Source organism: Sapajus apella, unplaced genomic scaffold (genome assembly GCF_009761245.1).
Source record: "Sapajus apella isolate SASKATOON/1434 unplaced genomic scaffold, GSC_monkey_1.0 scaffold20, whole genome shotgun sequence".
NCBI classification, from domain to species: Eukaryota; Metazoa; Chordata; class Mammalia; order Primates; family Cebidae; genus Sapajus; species Sapajus apella.
Window position 1 is genome coordinate 11457103 of NW_022436960.1, and position 25079 is coordinate 11482181.

General features: G+C 38.2%; 1 protein-coding gene across 4 annotated transcripts in view; it reads left to right on the forward strand.

The window, feature by feature from the left end:
- Window positions 1-25079, forward strand: part of TC2N (tandem C2 domains, nuclear) — an 89615-nt gene that overhangs the window by 25164 nt on the left and 39372 nt on the right. The window contains exon 1 of one of the 4 annotated variants that reach the window (XM_032287615.1): window positions 4408-4560. The exons of 1 other annotated variant lie outside the window; for it this stretch is intronic. The gene's annotated coding sequence lies outside the window, so the exon portion shown is untranslated. Of the gene's footprint in view, window positions 1-4407; window positions 4742-25079 lie in introns of those variants that run through there. 2 more of the 4 variants (XM_032287618.1, XM_032287616.1) reach the window with 2 other exon arrangements.

The window sequence follows — 25079 nt, forward strand, 5'->3', positions numbered from 1 at the left end:
AACCCTGGATCTCCTGAAGCCCTCTCAGGGAAACCCTTCAAAGTGCATGAAAGAGACAAAGAAGTGTGGATAAAGATGATGAAGAGGGCGCGATGGTGACTCTGTGCTTCTTTTCAGGTCACGATGTCAGCATTCTGATCAGGTGGCCGTCTGAGAGATAGAGAGATGTATATCCATAAGATTTTTCTTTATCTACTTGGGACAAACTTAAATTTTCTGTGATTGTAATGCCCTCTTTGATAAATTTACATGTTCTATGTCTTCCATAGAATGCCTACAGCAGGAGATACCTTTCTTTGGTATGTTTGATGTAATCTATATGTCATAATTCATGACAGTGCCTATCAGAGTAAGTAAAACTAGGTGTTGGTAAAAAACCCCAAACATGAGTGGTTTAACACAATAAAGTATATTTTTCACTCACATCACCATCCAATCAAAGTTAGTGGGCGGTGGGGAGAGCTTCATTCCACGAAGTCAATCTAGAACATAGGCATTTCTCCCATCTTGCCATATTGTGAGCTGTAGCAGTGGTTAGCATGGTTTAGTCTGAGGCTGTCAAGGAATGGAAAGAGGGAGAGAGTGGGGTGAAGGCTCACCTGTTGTTGGTTGCCTAGATGCAGAAGTGAAACTCTACTTCTACTCAAATTCCATTGGTCAGGACGGGCTATATGACCTTACCTAGCTGCAAGGAGAATGAATGGGCAAAGCAGTTTAGCCTTGTGCCCAGGGAGAGGAATTGAGGTTTCATTAGTATCCATGATGCTTTTGAAATGTCACTTTCTCTCTGAAGCAAGTGCCTAGGACTGCACCTGTTACATGGTAGGCACTCAGAAATATTTGTTGAGCAAATACATGAAATGAATGAATAGGTGTAGGCTTCTGCTGTTATGTTCTGCTAAGGCAGAAAATTGGAAGGAAATAATTTTGAGAGAAGAAAAACCTGTCTGCTGTCCCCGATGTATTCATGACCATTTATTTGTAAAATTATTTTACAAGCACTCTAGGAATTCATATTCTTTTGAAGTTATGTTTTCATTTATTCAACAAACCATTGAGTGCCTTCTATGTCAAGTGCTATGCTGTGTGCTCAGGAAATAGAGGTGGAAGTTGTCATTCCTCCCCATTGGTAACTCACTTGGAATGCATCTAGAGGAAAGTGGGAAAAGACGCCAGTAATTACAGCCATTATGTAGGCGCCATGATAGAAATACAGATGGACTGTGGTGGTTATGCTGAGAAATGGCACCTAATTGAGTCAGGAATGGGTACTTTGGGGTTTCATTGTCTAGAAGAGGTGGCATTTTGGTTGGATGAACATGGGTTTGCTAGTTGATACCCATAAGAGAACGGTAGAGGGAATGGTATTCAACAGTTTAGGGAACTGCAATTCCTTCAGTAGGTCAAAAAGGGGTGATGGAAGCCACGTGCAGTGGCTCGGACCTTTAATTCCAGCACTTTGGGAGGCCAAGGTGGGCGGATCACAAGGTCAAGAGTTGAAGACAAGTCTGGCCAACATAGTCAAACCCCCTACCAACTGAAAATACAAAAAATTAGCCAGGTGTGGTGGTGTGTGCCTGTAATCCCAGCTACTTGGGAGGCTGGGGCAGGAGAATCACATGAACCCAGGAGGTGGAGGTTGCAGCAAGTGAAGATCACACCACTGTACGCCAGCCTAGGGGAGAGTGCAAGACTCTGTTTCAAAAAAAAAAAAAGAAAAGGGGTGATGGAAATACTGGGAGCTAAGGCCAGAAAGGTAGGTCTGGGCTGAATCACAAAGCATGTCTAAACTGCATTAAATAAATGAATAGTGGTTAAGATTAGTAATTACATGATTTGTCTTCATCAAATGAAAGAATCAATACACACAATAATATCTAAGCAACCATGTTATCTGTATCGACCAGTCGATTTTTCCCTTTAGATCAGCCTCAAATAATATAAAATTGCTAAATTAAAAAACAAACAAAACCCATTCGTATTATTTTGAGGACGATCCTTTTGCGGGAAGAGGTTAGAAATAAGAGCACAAAGAAAGGTGTACAGTATCCTCCATTCATGTAGCCTTGTCTCTGAGACAGAACAGGAAGGAGGCCTATTTCAAGGAAAACAAAGGAATCGGATCCCTGATTTTATAAGAACTATATCCATTAATAGAGTGGATTCTTCTAGGAAAGTGTTTTAAGGTGGACTAGGGAAGAAAACTAGGAACAACTAGGGGAGCTCCTGTTCTTGGTTTTTCTGCATCAGCGAAGTGGTTGTTAAAGTTGTTCATTTAAGGAACTAAGTATCAGTTCAGTTCAATTAGTAGTTAGTGAGCATTCACTCCTCCTTCATTCATTCAGCACATTTCAATGACACTTTTGTGCCCTGCACTAAGTCAGGTGCTGCGAGGAAGTAAAATATTGGGAAAGTGATGGTCTTGCCTTTGAGAAGATTCAACTACCACATGATTCTAGTGATTTCTAACCAAGGATGTGCTCTCCTTAGGCATTAAGGGAGGCTGGGCACTGTTGCTCATGCCTGTAATTCCAGCACTTAGGGAGGCTGAGGTGCAAGGATTGCTTGAAGCCAGGAGTTTTAGACCAGCCTGGGCAGCAAAGCATGACCATGTCTCTATAAAAACCTTAAAAAATTTAGCCAGGCATGGTGGTCCCTGTAATCCCATCACACTTGAGAGGTTGAGGCGGGAGGATGGCTGGAGACAGCAATGAGTTACGATCGTGCCACTGCAATCCAGTCTGGGCAACCATTGAGAACCTGGAAAAAAAAAAAAGGAACAGAGAGAGAGAGCATGCGCGTGAGAGACAGAGACAGTGAGGGGAAAGAATAAAGAATATTAGTCTAAAACGCCTTGGAGTTCAAAGTTCAGATTCAGATCTTGATTCTGTGACTCTGTGTTTGGGCAACCACTAACTGGTTTTCTGACCTTTAAATATTTTCAACTGCAAAATGAGATAATAACAGCTATATCACAATTGCCGGGATTCAATGAGATGACTCATGAAAGCTTTGTGTAAACAGTGCAGAACTTTGCAAACATTGGTGATACGTTATTAAAGGTGAATGTACTAGGCCTTGAAAGCAGTGTTTTTCAAAGTGTTTGTTGAAACACTAATGCCCAAGATTGGAAATAGGCATTTCTCAAGAAAAGAGTTCTATGGTCAAACACATTTGGGAGATGCAGGATCAAAGAAAGTAAAACACGGTCTCAGGTCTGTAAAATGCTAGTGTGCATTGTGAATCTCAAGGAAAACAAGTATTTTGTGTCTCTTTCCCACAAATTAATGTTATCTTGGGATCTACCCCCACTCTCACTCCATCATCTCTAGGACCTTGAGATGGACAGAACTCACTTTGGGAAAGACTGCTCTCCAGGAAGGAAAGTATTAACCTTCATTTCAATTTTATAATCCCACCACCCAGGCCGGTTCCACACCTGTAATCCCAGCCCTGTGGGAGGCGGAGCACTTTGTGAGGCAGAGGTGGGAGGATCACGTGAGTCCAGGAGTTCAAGACTAGCCTGGGCCACATAATGAGACCTCGTCTCTACAAAATATTAAAAAAATTAGCCCGGCATGCTGGCTCGCGCCTGTATTCCCAGCTGCTTGCGGGCGGTGGGGGTTGCGGGGGGGGGGGGGGGGGGGGGGGGGGGGGGGGGGGGTGCTGAGTTGGGAGGATCACTTCAGCCCAGAAGGTCGAGGCTGCACTGAGCCATGAACTAGCCACTGCATTCCACCCCGGTGACCCTGTGTCAAAACAAAACAAACAAAAAGTGCTGAGCCATTCATCATCAGACAATCTAGGAAAGTCATTCAACAACTTTCCAAGCAGCGTTGAGAGGTTCACCAACGAAGGCAAGAGAAAAGGGCCAGGCCCCCGCTTTTCCAGAGTTAGAGAGAGGATTTCCTCATAGAATCGGGGGTGCGAGGTGCTGTGGTGGATACATTTAATATTCCTTCCAAGACACCCTACAAGGCAGTAGCAGATAGGAAGAGACAAAAGTGAAGAGAGCAGGGCTGATTCTCAAAGACTTTATATGTCAGATTTTTATAAAAACTCTAAAAGTCAGGTAACAACACAACTCTGCTTCTAAGAAAAGTGTGCAGAAACATCTGCCAGAAAGACTGCTCCTGCCTCCTCAAGTCAGAGAAGTTTCATAGGCCAATAGCTTCCCTTCTATCCCCCTCCTACCGCTGGTCTCCCTTCTGCTCCCAAGACACACCCGTGCCTGGCTGCATTTTACACCTTCCCAGGAAGTGGCTGCCAGGAGCGCAGTCGCGGAGGACGCAGGCGCAGTGCGGCTCAGGTACGCGGAGGCCCCGCCCCGCCCCGCCTGCCCCCGCCCCGCCTGGTCTCGCCCCTTTGCGCCCGTCCCGAGGGGCGGGGCTGGCCTGGTAGGCGGTGTGGGAGTGGGGACGCGGAGGGCAGTGGAGGGGACAGGGTGTCAGGGTAGGGGAGGCCCTGGGGAGGGCGGGGCCTCGAAGTGCGGCAGCGGGAGGTGACCCGAGTCACAGTTCCCGCGGGCGGCGACGGCAGAGCGCCGACTGCCTCCAGCAGGTAACCGGCGGCGGTCACGCGGAGCCGCCTCAGCGCGGGGGTGGGCGTGGAGACCCCGCGGAGGGCGGCGGGACCCGGGCTGGGAAAGGCGCCGCGCGGCTCAGGTGCGCATCTCCCGGCGGGCATCGCGCTCAGGCTGTCGGGGGCGCCTGTGAGGGCGGCCCTGCGTCGCCGGCCGGCGGTGAGCGCCCGTTCTGTTGCTCTCTGTCTTTAACTTTCTCTGAAATGGGGCGGTGTTGGGGCCCGTGGGCTGTTCCCGCGTCTCCTCAGCGACGCCTGTCTCGCGGGGGCCTGAGGGAGCTTTAGGCCCCGCGACAGCTGCGATCGCGTTAGTCCCCAGGGCACCGGGGTGGGCGACGTGGAGACCCCTGCCCGGGTAGGTGGCTCTGCCCGTGGGACCCGTGACCCCGGACGGTCGAGAGCGCACCTGAGCCGCGCGGCGCCCAGCCTCAGCGCGGACGGCCGCTCGCCCACTCCCTGCTCCGCGCTCGTGCTTCCGACGGCGCGTCCAGGTGGGCTCTGAGCTTTGGGGAAAGAGAAGCGAATTTCCTTTCCCTGGCGAGGTCCGATGAGAACAGCTTTGCAGGAGGTTTTTAGCTGTGATGTTTCTGAAACTTTGTGAAGCGGCGAAAGAATGTTAGAAGTGGCACTTTTCCTGTGGTGGTTGCAAACCACAGTCTGTCCAGCTGGGTTTTATTTTTGACTTCTACTTCTTCCAGGCTTTCCTTTACTATGGTTTTCTTTACAGGAAGATAAGTGGGCGAACTGTGGGCTCTATTACACACCGATAGACGTCTGGGTATAGACAAGATAGATGCCAAGCCAAAAGCACTGATTCCTTTAGCATATTTAAAATACAGCAAATAAAAGGATTGCCTTTGTAATTAAAACATTATCCTGGTTCTCCCTGTAGGTAGACAGTGAATAGAAATTTCTTTTCCCTGATTAATATTGTAAAACATAGCCTGGAAAATATTGAGAATCAGCAATAACAACAAAATCCTATTTACCAGTTTCATATTTTGATGTGTAACTTTAGCATGGTTAAAAATTGCTTTTTCTGGAAGGACGGGATAATGTTGCCTGCCTTTGAGAGCTGAGTTGGAGGAGATTTGCTTTTTATCATCTTTTTTGTATTTTGTAGTTTTTGCTAATGAATATGAGTTACCTTTATAACTGAGGAAGAGGCCATAATTCAAATTTATTCTTTTTTAATTCTTCATGAAAAATCTAATTGTCTTTTATTGACTTCGTTTGAATTATAATTGTGCATTCACGAATAAAACTAATATTGAGAGATTAATTCAGGTTGAGAGAAAATGAGTTTGAGATTCTGGCAGGACATCTGGCAGAGCTGTCTAGTTGATATATGCTAATAGATATATTGGTATCAGGTTTTCTGAAGTCAAGATGAGACTTACAGATATTGGCAGCAGAAGTGGATTTGTGGTAGTTAATCCTCTAAGGGCGTAAGAAATCATTTAAGTAAGTTTAGTTTAACAAGAGAGCAAGATCAAGGATGGGGAACACCAGCATGAAGCGATGGATAGAGACAGCCAAGGAGTCTGAGGAGGAGCATCAGGAAAGGAGGAAATCTGGGAGGCAGTGGTGCCCGAAAAGCCGGGAGAGGAGAGTTTTAACTGGGAGAGAAGTCTATCTGGGAGTCGAGAACTGATTAAGTATCTATTGGCTTTGGAAGTTAGGAGGGGGTCATTAACCTCAGCAGATATAATTTAAGTACAATATAAGGGTAGAAGCCAAATTTGAATGAATCTGAGGAGTGAATTGTGATTCTACTCTCACAAGTAAATGTAGTGAATTTAGAAACTGTATTTTGAGAAACAGAGGTTAGAAGGAGAGTGATTTGGACTAAATCAGAATTTGTGAGGCGATGATTTAAAAAAAAGAAAAAAGGAGAGACAAAAGGATGAGAGACTAGCCATAATTACAAATTTTAAAAATGAAGTGCGTCATTTCATGACATTGTACCTCTTTCATGGTTAAGTAGCAGAAGCTTGAGAGCAAGAAGTTGAGCATATTGAAAATAACTATTCATGATAAAGTAGTTATGCCCCGCCCCATCCAAATTATGAACAGTATTTTAGTGGTATTGTGTTTGGTGTATTGGGTTCAGGTGTTATTGGTGTTTAAGTCACACATATAAACTGTGTTGGACTCTATTTCACATGAGTTCCAGTACGTTGATATTCCCAACTTGCTTTTAAGTTATGTGGTCCTTTTATGTATGTCCCAGTGATTCTTCTAAAAATCTTATGTAGAAATCAGGTGTTTGGACTAAATCAGAATTTGTGAGGCATACATCATTTTGGGCCTTTGCTTCAATTATTATTATGTATTCAAGGGAAAATACTCTTAGATTAAAATTTCTGTATAATGAGTTTTACTTCAGTCTTCACTGAAAGTTTGATTTTTTTTGTTTCTTAAGAGTTCAGATTGTTTTTATGAGTATTTTCCTTAGGGATATGAAAAGAATGGTTAAAATGGAAAAGCTGACAACCGTGTCGATTAGGATGTGGAGTAACTGGAAGTCTCATAATCTGCTAGTGGAAGTGTACATTGGTGTAATCATTTTGGAAAACTTTTTGGCATTGTCTACTAAAGACATACGCATAAACTATGCCCAAACATACACCCAACAAAATTCTAGAAAATGCACACTAATGTGATGGAAAACACATCAGTGGTTACTTGGGAGTAGGGGAAAGAGAAAGTAAGGAGGGATGGATTAAAAAGGGGTATAAAGAAACTTTGCGGGAGATGATGGATATATTCATTTTCTTGATGCAATGATGTTTCCACTAATGTGTGTGTGCGTGTGTGTGTGTGTGTGTGTGTCTGACTCACTTAATTATAATTTAAATATATGAAATTTATTGGAGGTAAATTATACTTCAATAAAGCTTTGAAACATTAAATAAAAAAGAATACAAGAAAGACACATCATTTAATTATATTTACCTCCTTCAAATACTATAGCTATCTCAGGGTAATATAATTATAGATAAGTTTTATTTTACTCATATAGTTTTCTGAATTTTTAATGTTTTGTACCACAACCATGTATTTATTTACTTCTTAAATGATAAATTATTTCGTATGTGCAAAACAGTACTTTTGACACATCTACAGATTTAGAGAATGCAAATAAATACCCTCGTACCTATATATTGTTTAAGAAATAATACATAACCAACATTTTTGAAGCCAGCTTGTGTGTTCTCCCTGATTATATCTTTCTCTTTCCACACTCCTTGATTTTCTATATGGTTTTACCACATATCTATGCATTGCAAACACTGTATTGTTTAGTCCACTTTAGAATGCTGTATAAATGATATTCTACTATGTGTTTCCTGTGGCTTTGCATTTGCACATTCTATTTGTGAGATTCCTTCATGCTGATGTGTATTATAGTTTGTTCACTTTTTATTGCTGTATATCATTTCATTGTGTGACTTTACCACTGTTTATCCATTATCCTGTGGGTGGATATTTAGGATGTTTTCAGTCTTCTTTTTTTTTTTTCTTTTAAATTTAATTTTTACTTTTTCCATTAAAACCTATTTTTAAATGACCTTTCTAATGTATTTCTCTTTGTGTTTATGATTTTAAACACCCTCAGTTTTGCTGGAAAATATTGAATTGTTTTATAAAGTGGCTGTATCAGTTTATACCTTCACAAGCAGGATGTAAGTATTCACTTTGTTCTCTTTTTCAACATTTAAGACATTTCTACATTCTTAATTACCTGAATTTTTTTCTTTGACAATCTGGTGAGTGAGAGATGGTATCCCATTAAGGGTTTAATTTAAATTTCCTTAATTACTGATGATGTTGAACCTTTCTTAGTTTATCTTCTGTGGTTGTCTTTAAAGTCTTTTGCCATGTATTTTTTTTTTTTTTAACTTTAAAAAATGAATTTCTTTTTATTTTTTTAGATGGAGTTTCACTCTTGTTGCTCAGGCTGGAGTGCAGTGGCTCAATCTCAGCTCACTGCAACCTCCACCTCCCGCAACCTCTACCTCCCGGGTTCAAGAGATTCTCCTGTCTCAGCCTCCTGAGTAGCTGGGATTACAGGTGTGCACCACTATGCCTGGCTACTTTTTGTATTTTTAGTAGAGATGGATTTTCACATGTTGGCCAGGCTTGTCTCGAACTCCTGACCTCAGATGATCCACCTGCCTCGGCCTCCCAAAGTGCTGGGATTATAGACGTGAGCCACCGCACCCAGCCTAAAATGTGGATTTCTGTAATAGAAGCTCTTTATATATTCTGGGTGTGAATCTCTTGTCATTTATGCATGTGGCACATTTTTTTTTTCTCTAGGTGAGCAGCCTGTCTTACTTTATAGTGTCTTTTGATGGCCACATTTTCTAGTTGAATATAGTTGACTATGTCAACTTTTTCAGCACTTCGGAAGGCCGAGGTGGGTGGATCACGAAGTAAGGAGTTTAGGACCAGCCTGGCCAAGATGGTGAAACCCCGTCTCTGCTAAAAATAAAAAAATTAGCCGGGCGCTGTGGTGGGTGCCTGTAATCCCAGCTACTCAGGAGGCTGAGGCAGAGAATTACATGAACCCAGGAGGCAGAGGTTGCAGTGAGCCAAAATTGTGCCATTGCACTCTAGCCTGAGCAACAGAGCGAGACTCCACCTAAATATATATACATATATATGGTCTGATATTTTCTGCTAAAAGCAAGCGGTATATGGGAAATCTCTGTACCTTCTCAATTTTACTGTGATTCTAAAACTACTCTAAAATAGAAAATTTATTTAAAAAGTTGCCTTTCATATTTGAGTCCTTAATCCACGTAGAACTGATTTTTGTGTGGTGCGAAGTGGGGGTCCAGTTTCTTTTTTTTTCCATGTGGCTAGTCAGTTTTTCCCAGCCTTGTAGAACTGAATATTCTGTTTTTCATTCCAGTGATCTACAAGTATCACAGATCAAGTTTCCATATATGTGTAGTTGTTTCCAGACTACTCTTTCTAAAACAGATCTGTTTGTGTATCCTCACCACAGTCTTATTTACTTTAGCTGTTTGAAGAACCTTGATACCTGATACTTGATACCTTGATACAAGTCATCCACCCATCCTTCTTTTCATAAGAAGCATACTTCTTTTCTTTTTTTAAAAAAAGTAAACTTCTTAATTGGAGTAAAATCTGTTATTTAATTATTAAATATCTACTGTAATCACCTGAAGTCATAAATAATACTGAAACTATTCTAATATAGACTATCCAGGCTGCAAATCCTTTCCTAACCCACTAGAGTTAATTTTAACTTGAAAAGTAAATATAGGATTTGCATTTTAGGACAGTATAAATTGAGGTATTAGACATTAGCTGAAAACCACTAACAATGCTGTATTTTAAAAAATAATTCATAAGATAGGCATTAACATGCCAAAATCTAAGAGAAAGGTGAACGTATGAGCAACAAAAGGAGCCTTTAAGTCCTGTTTGCTCTAAGGGCATTTGCTAAACTGGGGAAGCTTGATGGATTTGAATAGGAACTTGGTACTTTTGCAGGTCACCAAGGATAGTTGGAAGTCAGCCCAGGGCTCATTCAATGTAGGCTAAGAGACTAATTCTGGGACCACAAAGGGTTGTGATGTCATGAAAAGGGTGAAAAACTTACTCTGCATCCTTCAAGGGAGTGCAAGGAAAGTTGCCTTGATGCCAGTTAAAACAGAAGAAAGAAAAAAAGCCTGTCCTTGGGAAGTTGTGACCACTAAACAGACCATGGGGAGAAGTTTTATATTACTTTGGTGGTCTAAAAATATTTCAAGATGTAAATTAAAAAAAAAATCATTTCTTTTTTGAGATATTTACATACCATAAAATTCACCTCTTTAAAGTTTACAATTCAGTGAGGGTTTTTTTTGTATATTCATGAAGCTGTGCAACTATCATCACTATATAATTCCAGAACATTCTTGTCACCCTCCCCAAAAAACCTGGTACCCATTAGCCACTCCCCATTTGCCTCTTCCTTCTCAGTCCCTAGCAACCACTAATTTATTTTCCATTTCTATGGATTTACCTATTCTGGACATTTCATATGAATGGAATCACACAGTTTGTGGTCTTTTGTGTCTCACTTCTTTCTTAGCATAATGTTTTCAAGATTTATCTATGTTGTAGCACAAATCAGTACTTCATTTGTTTTTATAGATGAATAGTGTTCCATCATATGGCTGTATACCACATTTTCTCATTCATCAGTTGATGGACATTTGGACTATTTCTACTTTTTGGCTACTATGAATAATGCTGCTATGAACATCTGTGTAAAAAGTTTTTGTGTGGATGTTTGTTCATTGCGGCACTGTTTATAATAGCAAAGACCTGGAACCAACCCAAATGCCCATTGATGATAGACTGGACAGGAAAATGTGGCACATATACACCACGGAATACTATGCAGCCATAAAAAATGATGAGTTCATGTCCTTTGTAGGGACATGGATGAATCTGGAAACCATCATTCTCAGCAAACTGAACAGAAAATCGAACACTGCATGTTCTCACTCATAGGAGGGTGTTGAACAGTGAGAACACATGAACACAGGGAGGTGAGCATCACACACTGGGGTCTGTTGGAGGTGACTAGGGGAGGGACAGCAGTGGGTAGGGAGGTTAGGGAGGGATAACATGGGAAGAAATGCCAGATATAGGTGATGGGGGAATGGAGCAGCAAACCACATTGCCATATATGTAGCTATGCAACAATCCTGCATGGTGTGCACATGTACCCCAGAACCTAAAGTACAATAAAAAAATTAAAAAAAAAATTTTGTATGGAAATATATTTTCTATTCTTACAGGTATATTTACCTAGCATTAGAATTCCTGGGTCATGTGGTAACTCTGCGTAAAGTGTTTCAGGAATTGCCAAAGTGTTTTCCAAAACAGCTGTACCATTTTACATTCTTATAAGCAATTTATGAGGGTTCCAGTTTCTCTACAACCATACCAACACTTATTTTTTGTCTGTCTTTTTGATTAGTGTGTGTGAAGTGGTATCTCATTATGGTTATGATTTGCGTTTTCCTATTGATCAGTGGCATTGAACACCTCTTATGTGTTTGTTAGCCATTTGTCTGTCTTTGTAGGAATGTCTACATAAATCCTTTGTCCATTTAAAACTTGGGTTATTTGTTAATGCGTGAATTGAAAATGATCCGGTAAACAAATGCAGATATTCTCTGGAGTATACTTTGATTTTTAGCTTAAAAAGTTCTACCAGTAAAGCTTCATGGTTAATGAATAATTAATTGTCAAAGATAACCAACTGCACAAGGAAGTAAGACATCCTGAGCAAGAATTGGTAGAATTATAGAAACTAGAAATAAATCTACAAAAGCTTGAAAAACCAGTCATAGATTATTAAGATAATGATACTGGGTTGAGTTTAAGTAAATAAAAGACAAATTTAAAGATATGTGCAGAGATCAGGAGTCTAAAAAGTGACAGAGCTACAGAGCAGGTTGAAAAAAGATCTAAATGAAGTTCTACTAATGAAAAATACAGTAGTAAAAACTCAAAAGTCATCTTTTCATTTTAACCACCAATTAGGAAATTAAATGTACTCCACAAAGAGATTGAATGAACTGGAAGGTAAATTGGAATAAATAATTCAGAATATAGCTCAAAGGACAGAAATGGAAAATTTAAAAGAAATGGAGAGACATGAAATTAGGGTGATCAGAGTGAGGAGTTATAGTGAAAAAGTCCTGTAAATTAGAATTTCTATAAGAGAAGAGAGAAAAGAAATGGGCAAAAACAATATTTAAAGAGTGAATGAATGACAATTTTTCAGTACTGAGAAAATACATCAATCCATATATTCAAGAACCTCAATGAATTTCAAGCAAGAAAAAAGTACAAACTTTGAAATATCACAGTGAAATTAAGAAAACCAAAGACAAAGAGAAAAAAATCTTAAGTTACTCCAGTGGTTATGCTGGCAACTGACTTATTTATGGGGCAGAATACAATGGAATAAGATATTTTTTGTCCTGAAGAAAATAGCTTATAATTTAGAATTCTGTACCCAGAGGAAATATCTTTAAGAATGAGAGTAACACAGTGATGATCAATGGTTGCTAACATTGTTAAAAAATAAAAGCTGAACATTACGTATCTACAACCTATGGAGCAGTCTTGCTAAAGTCAAACTTAAAAATCTGTATTACATTAAGTTATAGATTGAGCTATCATTTTACAGAAAAATAGCAGGCAGAGATTTGCTGAATGACATCATGGGAATGCAATCAGCAAAATCCTGTTATGAGAAACTCTATTGGATAGGAGACTTGGTTTCAGCATCAAAATATTCACAAGAAAACTTGTAGAGTAAAGGAGATTTAAGAAATATTTAAACCTATTTCACCCAAAACAAATAAGCTATAAAAAATTATAGGAAAATTGGGGAAATGTGAATACTAATAAAATGAAGAAATTATAGATTTTCTGAAAGTGTGATGGTACTGTAGTTGCATTTAAAAAGAGATACCTTGTCTTTTATAGATACATAATGAAATATTTACAGATAAAATGATATCTTGATTTTTTTTCAAAATTTCTGAAAGTGGGAGGAGATTGTGGAAAAATGTTTGACTATGAATTGATAATAATTAAAGCTAGGTGATGTGTCTATGTGGATTTATTTTATATTCTCTATACTATAAACATCAGGGACATTTTCAGATCAGCGACAACTGAGAGGGTTTTCTACCAACGTACCTTCACTAAAGTAAATCATAAAGGATATCAGGAAAAAGTATGTGATTGTGCATGAATAGTTGGCGATGCAAGAAAGAATGAAGTGGAAAGAATGTAAGAAGGAATGAAGTGGAAACTAATTGGTGAAATATGTTTGTAAATACAAATGAGCACTAACTTTACAAAAGAAGAATAATGTTTTGTGGGGTTTTAACAAGATAGAATCAAAATATGTGCATGGATGATATCATGCCTAAGTCACACATGGGGTGGCATATAAAGGAGCTAAAAGTCTTTAGTAGTCCTTTTACTGTGCAACAGGAAAATGTAAAAGCACTAACTTTAGACTTGGACATGTTAAATGTGCATAGGAAAACAACCAGAGTAACTATTTAAAGAAAAGACAGTTGAGTGTATAAAATTTATGATGGCCTTCCAAGGATGACCATGTCCTAATTCCCAGACCTGTGAATGTTACCTCACATGGAAACAGTGACTTTGCAGATGTGATTTAGATTTCGAGATGAGGAGATTGTCTTGGATTATGGAGAATCCAGGTAGGTCTAATGTAATTACTAGAGCCTTTATAAATGGAAGAGAGACTGTAGGAGATTCAGAGTTAGAGAAGATGTGACAATGGTAGCAGGGGGTCAGAGAGACTGGAAGATGCTGTCTTGTTGGCTTTGAAGTGGAGGAAGGGGCCTTGAGCCAAGGAATACAGGTGACTTCTAGCAACTGGAAAAGGCAAAGGAATGGATTTTCCCATAGAGCCTCTGGAAGTAGGAGCCCTGCCAACACCTTGATTTTAGCTCCGTGAAACCCATTTCAAACTTAAAACTTCCAGAACTGTAAGATAGTAAGTTTATCTAAAGCCATTAGAATTGTGGTAATTTGTTATAATGGCAATTGGAAACTAATATAATATCCAATCTATTGGAGGGAAAAATGAAGATCATAAACACTCAATCCAAGGAAGGATGAAAAGAAAGAAAAATAAACAGAGAACAAGCAGGACAAATAGAAAGCCCAGGATAAAATGGTAGGTTTAAATTCAAATATATATCAGCCAGTTACCTTAAATGTAAATGGAATAAATATTACAGTCAAAAGAGAAAGATTGTTTATTTGGACTAAAATACTTTAACTAAATGCTATTTATAAGAGACATATCTAAAATATGAGGAGACAGATTGGTAAACAAATGGAAACATTGAATGGAAAAAGATATTCCATACAAATGCTATCCAAAAGAAGGCTGCATAGCTCTCTTACTATCAGACAAAATTGTTTTTAGGGTAAAATCATTTCTAGAAATTAAAAAGTTACCATAATGATAAGAGATTTAAATCATCGATATGTTAAAACAGTTTTAAATCTGTGAGTAGACTAAATACAGTTAAAATACAAATAAATACAAAGATTGTCAGAGTGGATAATAGAACATAATTCTATTGTATGTAACATGTAACTACATACTACTTCTAAAAGACACCTTGAACCTAACATAGAAAGGTTGAAAAGAAAATGATGGAGAGAAGATATAACATGCAAATATTAGCTGAAAGAAATTCTAGTTATATCAGACAAAGTCAACATTAAGACTTCTAAAAGTATTATTAGAGATCAAAAGGGAGATTATTTAATAATTTGTTTGCACCTCATAAATTAGGATAAAAATATGTGAAACAAATCTGATAGAACTAAAAGGAGAAATAGATATATCCACAGTCATAGTTGGAGTTTTCTTTTTTTCTTTTTTTTTGAGACAGAGTCTCGTTCTGTTACCAGGCATCAGGCTGGAGTGCAGTGACGCAATACCGGCTCACTGCAACCTCTGCCTCCCGGGTTCAAGGAATTCTCCTGTCTCAGCCTCCCGAGTAGCTGGGACTACAGGCGTGTGCCACCACGCCCAGCTAATTTTTGTATTTTAGTAGAGATGGAGTTTGACCATGTTGGCCAGGATGGTCTCGATCTCTTGACCTTGTAATCTGCCTGCCTCGGCCTCCCAAAGTGCTGGGATTACAGTCGTAAACCACCAGGCTGGCCCTTGGAGTTTTCTTTTTAGATGCATCTCTTTTAGTACCATATAAAACAAGCAGAAAAAAAAAATAGAGATACAGATTTATGTCCTGCATTTTTTATTTTTCAGACAGGGCCTCACAGAGTCCTCAGCCTCCTGTGTAACTGGGACTATAGGTATGCACTACCATGCCTAGCTAATTTTTTAACTTTTTATAGAGATTGGGGTCTCCCCATATTGCCCTGGCTGGTCTTGAACTTCTGGACTCAAATGATCCTTCTGCCTCAGTCCCCACAAAGTACTGGAAATACAGGCATGAGGCACTATGCCCTGCCAAGATACAGAAGATTTTAACATGACTAACAAATTTGATTTAGTGATGAACATGGAACATTGCACCTCAAAGTTGCAAATGTACATGGAACATTTATTAAAATTGATCATATACTAGGCCACAAAGCAATTTCTCTGATCACAGTGGAATTCAGCTACAAATCAATATTAGTAAGATAGTCAGAAGATCTAAATAAAACTGAAATATGGCTTTGTTATTAATAAAGCTAATATAGAAGAATATGGCATGTATCTGCAGGCAAGTAGGTTTTATAATACAAGCCATTCTCAAAGAAACTAGAGGCAGCAGGAAGAAACATTCCTACCCTAACATAGGTCAAAGGTGGAGAAGTAAAAAAGAGAAATGGTGTGTTTCTGGCACATCAGGTAGTTATATTTTGAAGCTTAGTATTTGCAGAAGGATGTAGTGGAAGATGGCAAGAGAAGGGTCACATATTTTATTTAGGAGAATAAATTTTATCCTGAAAGCAATAGAGAGCCATGGGATTACTTAAAGCAGATGAAGGACCTTAGCAGCACAGTGAGGGGATAAAAAGATTTGAAAGGCAAACATGTCAGCTGGCCTTCTATAATTTGGGCATACTGTAATATCTGAATCATGACAGTCAAATTGAGGACAGAAAGGAAGGTTTGAAAATTACAAGGATTAAGGGGCTGTACTCAACAGAATTCTAGCCCTTGCCTATTTCACAGTTCACCTGCTAACCACTCTTTCTGTTGCCCAGTTCCTTGCAAAATAATGCAAAGTGCCTACAACTCAAGGTCTTTGCACTTTCTGGAATGCTCCACCCTCAAGAACTTTGCTAGCTGATCCTTTCTTGTGTTTAGGTTCCAGCCGTATTGTTACCTCCTCAGAGAAGCCTTTTCTGATTATACAATGTTAACATTAATTCTTCTTGAATCCTGGTTAATTTTCCTCATTGGATCAAATGTATCATGTGTTTATTTTTCTGTTTATCTCCCTCTTCATTGTAAGTCTCTGAAAGCTTGTCTGTCTTGTTCACTATTTTGTCCTCAGTGCCTAACAAATTGCCTAGTACATACTAGATGCTCAATAAATGCTTGTAAGTAAGTGAATGGATGAACTGGATGTGTGGATTATGGGAGCTGAAGGACTCAAGGATGGCACTCATATTTCTGGCTTAGTTATTAATTGGATAGTGGCACTATAGTAGGAAATACCAGAGGAGACGCAGGTTTTCAGGGGAAAGTCGATGTACTGTCCTTTATTTGTGAGAATACCACAGGTAAGACTGTTTACCTAGACTATGTCAGGCCAGCAGAGGCATATAAGCCCTTCGGGAACCTCAAACAGGGAGTGATATTAAAAATATTTTAACAACTTAGCTGGCATGAGCACTGACCACAGTATTAGAGCAAAGTCGTAGAGGCCTCTGCTTTCTCAGACTTTACCTCGAGAGTACCTAGGAAGTAAAGTGACTAGGGTGCTTATAGCTTTTATCTATTAATATGGAAGTATTTAAGACTTTTCACATTCTGTCCTCATATTAGAATGTTCCAGCTAATGTCCTCATATCATTCCTGGCATTGGATAAAGTGCCAAGCATGAATCAGATAGGGTGTAAGTAGGATCCAATGATAATAAATATAATTAATGATGATGTTGATGGCAGTAAACATTTATTCTTAAAACAGCCCAGCTACCAGTTTTGTACTTTATGTGCATTACTTTGGTTGACCATCAAGGTAACTCTAAGAAAGTGGTTTTTTTTGTTTGTTTTTTGTTTTTTTAATTGATGAAGAAGTTGAAGGTTAGAGAGGTTAAGTAACGGATTTAAGGTCAAATAGCTAGTAAGTGAAAGTTATAGAATTGGAACCTAAGCAGTATACTTTTAAACATTTATATTTGCTTCTCCTTGTTGCTAAAAAAGCAAACATGTAGCTATATAGATAGCCAGCACGTAGTCTGTTAATCTGACTGGTCCTGCCCTTCTGTCCATACCCTATCTAAAGCAACGTGGTGTGTTAGAAAAAGTTGTGAAACTTAGGGTTTGGTTCTGAATCTAACATTATCTAGTTGCTGGACTCATTATTTTCTATGGGTAAAATTAGAAGGACTTTGATAAAATGATTTCTTAGGCCTTTTGTTCTGTTAATGTTTCTGAGGCCTCTTTTTCTGTTAATGTTCCGTAATTCTATTTATATGTTATTTTGTTTCAGGTTTATTGACGTATAATTGATATGTAGTAAGTTACGTATACTTGAAGTCTACAATTTGATGTTTTCATGTATGTATGTACCTATGAAACCATCACCACAATCATGATAATGAGTATATCTCTCCCCAAGGTTTCCTCCTGAGTCTCCAAGTCCTTCCTTCCTGTCCCTCTCTGCCCTTTATCTCCCCACTCCTCACTGTTCTGAGGCAGCCTCTGATCTACTTTTTGTTACTATTGATTAATTTCTATTTTCTACAGTTTTATATAAATTGAATCATGCAGTTGGAGTTCAGCTGCAAATCAGCATTAATAAGATAGTTAGAAAAGCTAAATTAAAAATAAGACAACTGAAATATGGCTTTCTTATTAATAAAGCGAATACAAGAGAATATGGTGTATCTGTATGGCACATACTCTTTTTGTTGGTATTCTTTTGTCCAGCATAATTATTTTGAGATTCATCCGTGTTGCATATTTAACCAGTTTACTTCTTTATTGCTGAGTAGTGTTTCACTGAACCAGTTCGTTTTCTGAATGAATTAATGGATATTTGATAGTTTTCAGTTTTTGGCTGTTTTGAATAGAGCTGTTATGAACACTAGTGTACAAGTCTTTGTGTAGACATATTGCTTTTTTCTTGAGTAAATATGTCGGAATGGGATGTTTGGATCATGTAGCAGGCATATGTTCAACTTTAGAAACTGTCGAAATGTTTTCTAAAGTGGTCATGCCATTTTACAGTCCCACCAGGAAAATAGGAGGGTACTACTTGTCACATACTCATAAACATTTGGGGTGGTCAGTCTTTGTAATTTTATCCTTTTTAATCAATGTGTATGATTTTTATAATTTTAATTTGCACTTCCTTAATAACTAATGGTGTTGAACATGTTTTCATGTGTTTTTGGGTACTTGTAGTTTGTGTGTGTGTGTGTGTGTGTGTGTGTGTGTGTGTGTGTGAAGTGTCTGTTCAAATCTTTTGCCGATTTTTTAATTGGATTACTTTTTATTGTTAAGCTGTAATAGCTTTTTATATATGCTGGTTATAATCCATATTTTATTGGATGTATAATTTGCAAATATCTTCTTTTAGTCTCTGAGTGGTCTCTTCACTTACTTAATGGTGTCTTTTAAAGCACAAAGTTTCTAATTTCAGTGAAATCTGATACATCAAATCTTTCTTTGATCGCATGTGCTTTTTGTGTTGTGCCTAAAAAATTACTGCCTAACCCAGGTTTACAAAGAATTACTCATATGTTTTCTTCTAAGAGTGCTGAAGTTTTAACTCTTACATATAGGTGTGTGATCAATTTTGAGTTAGTTTTTGTACATAGTGTAAGGCAGGGATTCAAATTTTTTTTTGGTGGAAAGGGCATGTGGATATTCAGTGTCCTAACACCATTTGTGGAAAAGACTATTTCTTTCCCTTTAATGTTTCTTGGCACCTTTGTTAAAGATCAATTGACCACAAATGTAAGGGTTTATTTCTGGGCTCTGAATTTAATTCTATTGATTTATTTGCCTTATACTAATATTACATTGTCCTTATGACTAGTTTTATAGTAAAATTTGAAGTTAGTCTTTCAACTTTGTTTTTTATTAATTATTTTTAAATGATTCCATTTTATCTCCTTTGTTGGCTTATAAGCTATAACTCTGTTTTCTTATTTTAGTGGTTGTGTTAGGGTTTATAGTACACGTTTAACTTTACACAGTCAGTCCTCAAATGATATGTTACCACATCACATATACTATAAGAACCTTATAATTATTTACTTTTATTTCTTCCTGTGGCCTTTGTGCTATTGATGTAATACATTTTAGTTTTATATATGTTACGAAACTTTTGTCACAGTGTTTTTTTTTTTTTTGTCCAAGCTTTAATAAACTTGTAAAGAAATCTAAATAATAATAAATCATATATTTATACTCATGGTACACTTTATTCCTTTGTGTAGATTCATATTTCTATCAGGTATTATCCTTTGGCCTGAGGATGTAATTTAACACTTCTTGTGGTGTGGATCTGTTGGTAATATGTTCTTTCAACTTTTTATGTCTGAAGAAGTCTTTATGTCATCTCCATTTTTGAAAGATCTTCTCTGAGTGTCAAATTCTAGGTTGATGGGTGTTTTCTTTCAGTACATTAAAGATCTTGCTCCATTGTTTTCTTTTTATATTGTTTCCATTGAGAACTATGCTACTACTCCTTTTAATTAATTAATTAGTTTTTTGAGACAGAGTCTCACTCTGTTGCCCAAGTTGGAGTGCAGTGGCGTGATCTCAGCTTATTGCAACCTCTGCCTTTCCGGTTCAAGAGATTCTTATACCTCAGCCTCCAGAGTACTGGGATTACAGATGTGCAACATGATGCCTGGCTATATGCTGCTATTCTTAATCTTTGCTCTGATGTACATAACATGTGTTCTTTCTCTAGCTGCTTTTAAGATTCTCTCATCACTGTTTTTGAACAGTATTATTATGGTGTGCCTTGGTGTAGTTTTCTTCATGTTTCCTGAGCTTAGTGTTTGTGAAGGGTCTGTGGTTTGTAGTTATCAAGTTTGGAAAATTTTGACCATTATGTCTTCAATATACCCTCCCCCCATCTCCAATCATCTTTGTGGACTCCAAATATAAGTATTTTGAGTCACTTCAAATTGTCCCATGGGTCACAGATGCTTTTTTATAAAACATTTTTTTTTTTTTTTTTTTTTTTTTTTTGAGACGGAGTTTCTCTCTCGTTACCCAGGCTGGAGTGCAATGGCGCTATCTCGGCTCACCGCAGCCTCCGCCTCCTGGGTTCAGGCAATTCTCCTGCCTCAGCCTCCTGAGTAGCTGGGATTACAGGCACGCGCCACCATGCCCAGCTGATTTTTTTGTAGTTTTAGTAGAGGCGGGGTTTCACCATGTTGACCAGGATGGTCTCGATCTCTTGACCTCGTGATCCACCCGCCTCGGCCTCCCAAAGTGCTGGGATTACAGGCGTGAGCCACCGCGCCTGGCCCTTATAAAACATTTTGACGTTAGTCTTTTCTCTGTGTCTCAGTTAGTTTATCTTTACTTTCAAGTGCATTAATCTTTTTTTTTTTTTTTTTTTGGTAATATCTAGTCTGGTATTAATCCCATCCAGTATATTTCCCATCTCAGACATTATAGTTTTCATCTCTAGGAATTGGATTTGGGTCTTTTTTATATCTTCCATATCTCTACTTAACCTTTTGAACATATTGAGTCCAGCTGTAACTATTTTAGTGTCCTCAACTGCCTTGTTGCAATTCTAGGTTGTTTCTAATTGATTGATTTTTTTTCCTCTTCATTATGGGTTCTATATATTTTTTGCTGTTTGTATACCTGTATACCTTTTTTTTATTGGTTACCGGACATTGTGAATTTTACCTTGAATGCTGAATATTTTTGGATTTCTGTAAATACATATTGCTTTGGGAAACAGTTTTGTGTAAACAATTTGATCCCATTTCTAGTCTGATTTGTGGGGACAGGTATCATTCCTGACTTTGGTGAGGACTGGTTGTGTATGTTTTTTTGTAATATTTTATGGTGTTTTCTCCCTAGTCTTGTGTAGCTTCCTTTTGTTTGTGCTCTGATCAGTACAATGTTGAATAATTGAGTGGGACCCTCTACTGATCTCTGTAGTTCTCTGTATGTACCTCTTTATACTATAGCAGTCTGTTATGGAAACGCTCACCTTCGTCTCTTCATTTCAGAAAGTCTACTGGGTTTTTCCTGGGTGAGTTTCCATGGCCTGGAATTTCCCTCAAGGGAGGAAGGTTACCTCATTTAGTTCCTATTTGTCAGTTCTTTGCTGTCTGATAGCCAATGTCTTGAAAATTGGTGTTTCATTTATTTTATTTGCTTTTCAGGTGGTAGGGTAAATCTGTCCCTGTTACTCTATTTTTGTACAAAAGAAAATGTATTCGTGTTTTTTTACTGTCTTTCCTGTAGTGTATTATTGGGTGTTTATTTTAAACAGATTTTACATTTTATTCATATAAATTTGTCTTTCTACTGCCTTCCTCCATCTTCCCCAACTCATTTTGGATGTCTCAAGGCCATCAGCGTTGAGGACTTTTCCCCTTAAAGTAGTAGTCATTTTCAACCAATTCTTTTCACATTCCTGTCATGATTAACGTTAAGTATTTGCAAGCTGATTGGGGTCAGAGATGTGGTTTGATGAATATATTGTGAGTTTTTATAGGAGATAGTTATTGTACTTTGTTTCCTTATCTATCAACTAGGTATTTGCTGAGTTTCAACTACATTTCCAGTGTCATATAGTGTGCTGAGTGCTAAGCAGAAAGTGAGTACAATATTGTTTTTGAACAGTTTATCTTCTAACAGAGGAAGTAGAACAAGATCTCATCCAATGTTAAGAAAAATGTTAAACTTTTTTTTTTTAAAGACACTAGATGTTTAGAGATGAGAGAATATTCGTTTGGTTTGGGTAGTTAAGGAGTGTTTTACTCTGATATGCTGGGGCTGAACAGGGCCTTTGAAAATGTATACATTTTAAAAATAGGCCAGGCGTGGTGGCTCACGCCTGTAATCTCAGCACTTTGGAAGGCCAAGGTGGGCAGATCATGAGGTCAGGAATTTGAGACCAGCCTGCCTAACATGGTGAAACCCCATCTGTACTTAAAAAAAAAAAAAAAAAAAATTAGCCGGGCGTGCTGGCACGTGCTTGTGGTCCCAGCTAGTCGGGAGGCTGAGGCGGAGGAATCGCTTGCACCCAGGAGGTGGAGGTTGCAGTGAGTTGAGATTGTGCCACTGTACTCTAGCCTGGTGACAGAGCAAGACTCTGTCTCAAATAAATAAATAAATAAAATACAAAAAATAGCTGGGTGTGGTGCTGCGCCCCTGTAATCTCAGCTACTCAGAAGGCTGAGACAGGAGAATTGCTTGAACTCGGGAGGCGGAGGTTGCAGTGAGCTGAGATCGCACCACTGCACTCCAGCCTGGGGGACAGAATGAGACTCCGTGTCAAAAAAAAAAAAAAAAAAAAAAACGGCCAGGCGCAGTGGCTCATGCCTGTAATCCCAGCACTTTGGGAGGCCGAGGAGGGCGGATCACGAGGTCAAGAGATCGAGACCATCCTGACTGACATGGTGAAACCCTGTCTCTACTAAAAAATACAAAAATTAGCCGGGCATGGTGGTGCGTGCTTGTAGTCCCAGCTACTCAGGAGGCTGAGGTGGAAGAATCACTTGAACCAAGAGGCAGAGGTTGCAGTGAGCCGAGATTGCACCACTGTGCTCTAGTTTGGTGTCAGAGCCCAAGACTCTCTCAAAAAAAAGGGAAAAACAAACAAGTAAACCTTGAGAAGTTAAAAAAAAGTTGAGGCATATTTCTTCATAATTATATACTTGTATTGCCCACGGAAAATACATGTGTAGAAGTATTTCTTCTGTTATTTGTTACTATCTTCTTGTTTCAAAGAGAATGCTACCATACTGCATTCCCTATGGTATTTTTTACACCTGTATTTTGTATTTTTGTATGTACCTGTATTTTGCAATTTTGTATGTTTTGCAAATATTAAACCAGTTGTACTGGTAATGCAGTGTTTTACTTAAACCTGACAAATGTAAAAATAAGAAACAAAATGGTGTAGAGATGATACAAATGGCATAAAATGAACAAAGAAAATTATGATATATAACAATAATGAAATAAAATTATGATAAGATATGACTTAAAGATTTTTATAACATCATTTCACAGTACTGTACATATAGCCTACTCAACTTACGACCAAATCGTGTTACGACCGGTCTGTCGAAACCAATCGTGGTCATAAGTCGAGCACTAGCTGTACTAAGTACTGGAAGAAAACATGGGTAAATTATTTTGTGATCTGTAAAACACACACACTTTTGCATAGCAGAAAATGCCATAATCAAAGCAAAAAGAAAAATGACAAACCAGAAGGATGTTTGCCACTTGTATCATGGACAAGTGTTAACCTCTCAAATATCTAAAGAGAATATTTAGATATTTGGAGAATTTAGAATTTAGAATATCTAAATAATATCTATAACTGGAGAAGAAAAAGACCAACAGGTTTATGAAAATATCGGCAGGAGATAATGAACAGAATTCTTAGAGATTAATCTTATATGACAAGAAGCTGAACATCACCTATAATAGATGTAAATTAAAACAACACAATATATCATTTCTTTCCTATCACACTGGCAGAAGTTCATCAGTTTGACAATGCATTTTGTTGGTAACAGAAAAAGGTACTCTTATATATTGCTATTGGGAATGTAAAATGGTGTAGCTTCAGAGAGAATTTTGGCAATACAAGCAAAATTACATACATACATCTTTTGACCCCATAGTCTTATCTCTAGTAATCTATCTTACAGATATATACTGAGAAATATCTAAGAAATATGTGTACACTAAGCTACTGTGGCACCATTTCTTTTTTTTTTTTTTCTTCTAGAGACAGGGTTTCACCATGTTGGCCAGGATGGTCTTGATCTCTTGACCTTGTGATCTGCCCACCTTGGCCTCCCAAAGTGTTGGGATTACAGGCGTGAGCCACTTCGCCCGGCTGGCACCATTTCTAATAACAAAATATGAAACAATTTAAACTTTGATCTTAATTTCAACAAAACAACTATAAAAATTGAGACCATAGCAGAGATTTGAACAGTGACTGAGTAGCTGGTTATATTAGTTATTTTACACATGATAATACTATTATGGTTATCTTTAAAAAGAACAACATTTTAGAAACATTTGATATGTTACCATTCATTACAGATACTGTTTGTATTAATACTTGAAATGATTCAGCCAGTGACAGCCCCTTGAAGTTAACTCTTGAGTCCTTTGCCACATTTTAGAGATCATTACATATGTATTTATGGGTGAAATTATATGTTTAAAAATTATTTCAAAATAATCCAAAGGACAGGGTAAATGGGGAGGCAGAGGCAAAATAAGATTAACAACATGAGTTGATAATTATTTTAATCTGATTGGTTAGGGTTTTGTTACACTTCTTCGCATATATTTAAAATCTCCTGTAAAAAATGTATGGAGTTTAAGTAGGCATAAATGAAGAGAGTACATTTAGAACAAAGACATTGAGACCAAGGATGATGAGAAATTGGACGTGAAGTTCTTATACAATTTAATTTCCTGGTAAATATAAAATAGAGTTCCCTTATTTGCACTATATC